The 4,126-nt window shown below is 36.4% G+C and overlaps 1 long non-coding RNA gene across 2 annotated transcripts; it reads left to right on the top strand.

Annotated features, from left to right (window-relative positions):
- Positions 1-2,823: 2,823 nt before the first annotated feature.
- On the top strand, positions 2,824-3,879 carry LOC149155355 (uncharacterized). Of its 2 annotated transcripts, XR_016262802.1 has the most exons (3): positions 2,824-3,226; positions 3,478-3,585; positions 3,767-3,879. It is a non-coding gene; the product is annotated as an uncharacterized LOC149155355 (long non-coding RNA). The 2 variants fall into 2 exon arrangements; XR_016262801.1 differs by having other exon boundaries at positions 3,478-3,879.
- The last annotated feature ends 247 nt before the right edge of the window (positions 3,880-4,126 follow it).

The following is a 4,126-nucleotide window of genomic DNA, read 5'->3' as shown; positions in this document are numbered from 1 at the left end:
ATTTATATCAAATTCCACTCTTCTCTACTTATCTGTCTCTCCAAGCTTCATATTACCTTTACGATTGAGTTCTTTGTAATTAGGGTGATGGTTCCCTAAATTCAACCCTTGCTATGTAAATAATACACAAGTAACATCATGTTTTTTCCTTATGATTTTACTAGTGCCACATTTCGGGGGATCCCAACATGCTCGAATCTTAACCAAGATGAGGGTTCTAAATGATGTCAGGGTAGTAAACCATTACAGACACATGGCATATGATGAAGATGTTTCTTCCTCCCCCCCTTCTTACCAAAACTTCATCAACCCACATGAAACCACCTAAGGCAATACAAAACTGGCGAAGGGCGATGTGGCACTAGTAGGGTTAGGTGCAATAGTTATGTCATTGGTTAACATACATAATTTTAATATCGCAGTTGATGAAACTGATAGTAAGAGTTCCATATAGGCTTCCACAGATCGAGAATCCAGACCTTTGTGTGTTTAGCTATACAAAAGATCATGATATTAACTATTCACCTGATATGGTTGGTCACTAGTTAAACCATTGTTACAAAGTGCTAAGATAGAGCACCAAAGCTCTAAAAGCCCCATCAGGCCCTCAGAATATTGGCTATGCAAAATTTCATCGATTTCCTTGAAACTTGATAGTTTGATGCTTGGGACATGCCAATTGGAGAGGTGATGCAACGATTATGTGGCACGCAAGGTAGCACAAGTGACGTGGTAGTGGAGGACACGTGTCACCCTGTTTTGGCACTTTTGGATGGATAATTGTGTAAAAGTGAGTTACACATGGTGCACGACAAGCATGCCACATGACAGAGGACTTGTTAGCACTCACCACACATTGCGCTATCAGTGGTTGTTAGAAGAATGAGGTGGCAAGCTAAGTGGTCCCTAGAGCCCTAGAATCTCTAGGTGGTTTTTTGCTATATAATCACTCAATAGCCTGGGATCCATCATCTCACAAGCCTGAGAGACAAAATAATTGTTGAGAAAGTTTTGGCACCATTGGGCCCTTAGAGGATCATAATACTAGGGTGGAATTTTGCAAAAGATCTCCTAATTACTCGATAATGTATAGTATGCAATCATAGGGCTTAGTCACAAGGAGCTAACGTGTAGAACATGAGGGATTATTGCTGTGAGGGCTTCAGAATATTGGGGTAATGTTTTACAAGGAAGTATTTGAAATCTCTTGATGATAAGTGGATTTAATATGGAAGGTTCTCAATCAGTACGTGTGTTTTTAGGCACTTGTTGGCCTAAACACCTAGGTTCTAAAGGAGCTCCAGATCTTGGCGTTTGCACATATATTGTATCAACAACTGTCAAGACCTAATAGCCCAAGATCCATTAGTTGACAAGTCAAGGGGACAAAAAGTTAACTGTGTTCTAACAAGAAAGGTTCTTGTCAATAGGTCTATATGAACTTAATTTTGCAAAGGTGTCAAGTTTTTAGGTATTTGGTGTGCACGTGATAAAGTTTAAATTTGATAGTTAAACATCCTAGAATCCTAAGGTTTCAACGTTGGATGAAAGGGAGCTTAAAGGAACAAGAAAACTAATTGCATAACACTTTAATAAAATATTTTTATAAACGTTGAAAGTGGCACAAATTCAAAATTGATTAACAAAAGTATCAAATTAGTCCGAAAAAACATTATAAAATAAGAAGTGCCCAACGATGCGTATTAGCATAAAAAAAAGTGAGTGAATTTGTTATAAACACTTAATACATGATCTATAAACACTAGACATGGATAAGTGTTATGCCAAGAAAGACATTTTAAAATAAGAGGTGCCCAACAATGATTATAAACATAAAAAAAGGTGAGTTTGCCATAGGCACTTAACATATGATCTAGCACTTAACAAAGGATCTACCAACACAAGACATGAATAAGTGTCATCACTTACATAATGGAATTTACCATTAGTTTTTGACAAATTTGATTTGTTATTGCAACCTCTTCGACAAATTATTCCAATTGTCAAGTAAGTAGGAACAAAAATGTTAACATTAAAGGGCCCATAGAAACGAAGGTCACCACCCTGAAACAAAGACTTAAGTCATATATCTCCAATCGTAAAATTCTAGATAATATAAGATGACATGAAATACCATCTTTGAATATTAACTGGCCAAGTCTAGAAATATCTTCGAAGCCAATCATATAAGTTGAATGGATATTCCTAAGGTAAGGGTTCCCGTGCACAATCCTTTGTTAGATTTTCTTGCGGGCGGAGACCCTTGGATCGGGAGTATGCTATTCTTATATGAATGACTTTATTTTTCCTTGTGAAAACTGAAATTGAAATTTTTTAAAGTTTAATTTAGATTTATTTTAATATTGGATTTATTAAGTAGTGAGAGATAGCAAATTTTAAGGTAATTTTTTTTTTAAGTTTTATATTTTAAAAAGTAAAAAATTGAGTTTATATTTTTAGGCCGATAGGCTTTCCTATGCATCAACACAGTCCTCTAACACTTTCAATTTCCTGTTGACATCTGGCATGGTTTCCTACCAATTTTGTCTGTCTGCGAAAATTAAATAGCTATGGTCCACATAACCCTCATTAGGTGGTGCCGCATGTTTCCAGAACCTACGATTCAAATACACCTACTTCAGCGCTGAGTAATTAGGATATGGAACCGAATATACAGATGGCGTGGAGGGTAAAAATTCTCAATGCGCGTAGGTCGGATTATTCTGCTGATTCTTGGCTAGGAGGTTACCTGTTTTCTCTGAAGATTACCTCCTGTTCATATGCTTTTCTCAGCTACAGAGTCTCGGCATATTGGAAATAATAGCTATTTACATCTCCGTCTGTATCTTTCTTATTTTAACTGTCCGGGAATCAAATTTCTATAAAACATTCTGATCGACTTTTAAAGGAAGGACCTATAAAGCCGTGAATCCCTCGGCCAAATTGAAATCTATAATAAAACTGTGCCTTTTAAGTTATTTTGTAATTTATTTTCCCTGGAATTGAAATCTTAAAAAATTAAGGTGAAGTTCTGTGCATTTTGCCCAAAACTGGCAGCTTGAAGATTTTTTAAGCATTGCCGAGTTTACAGGCAGTTGTTACACATTACAGGGATGATTGATTGCCCATTTGTGTAGATGAGCTAACATGTGCCGAGGAAATGAAAGCTTGTCCGCCAGTTACCTCTGAGAAGCTCGAAGAATGGATGAGAGATTCAGTAATCGAGGTACGCTAATAACATTATATGAAAATCTAATATTTTGTAACTTTTCGAAGATTTTGATGCAATATTCCTGATGGCTTTCTCCTTTTTGATGCAAGTATAGTGATGGGTTTTTATTTGTAGATGAAATCTGATGAAATATAATTAATTGGTTTTCAAATTCTCTGGCAGAAATTAGGAAGATCATCATTTTGTATATATCCCGCTGGTGAAATTCTGACTTTTGCTCTTTGTTTTATTGCCTGTTCTAGCAGATTGTCAAGCATATTCAGGAAGCCCCTTTTTTGCACTATGTATTTGACAGAAAATCTCCTTCGGCAAGTTTGAAGAAACAAAGGGATTATGCGGCTATGTCTGTAAAGGTCGACAGTTGGGCTAAGATCAGAAATTCTGTGAGAGAGATATCTCCATTTAAAATTTAGTTGTATTTTTTTAATTGACAGGTTTTTTGGGGTAAATTTTTTTGTTGGCAGGAGGGTTTGGAATTGATAAATAGAAGGATGACAATGCTGTAATTAATATCAAAATCCTACTCGTGTGCAGGGAAATGTTAGTCTTCATTTGAAGAATTGATTGAAGACTGAGCAAAGGGTAGAAGGGTAGCTCCTGATTTTTGAATTACGATTGTGAAGAATTTTCTCGCGTTTTTGTAACAATTACATACTCACAAAGCGATTGTTCTTATGTTTAAGTCATGAAGTGGTTTATTGAAAGAGTTCCATGAGCTCTTGCCCCATAAGGGAACTGTTGTTTCTTGGAGGCCGAGAAGATAGTTAACCGAGGTTAAAATGCCATCTGTGCAAAACTTACTGAGGTTGAAAGCTGCTTTCCAAGGAAATTGCCAAAGAAATTAGAAACACCCAGAACATCATAAGTCTGCCAGGGGTTTCCTATTCTTTTGGC

This window comes from Pinus tabuliformis, chromosome 9 (genome assembly GCF_031772625.1).
Source record: "Pinus tabuliformis cultivar Carrire ecotype Pingquan chromosome 9, CPIR1, whole genome shotgun sequence".
Lineage (NCBI taxonomy): Eukaryota > Viridiplantae > Streptophyta > Pinopsida > Pinales > Pinaceae > Pinus > Pinus tabuliformis.
Note: the sequence above shows the minus strand (reverse complement) of the source record. Positions and strands in the feature narration are given on the sequence as shown.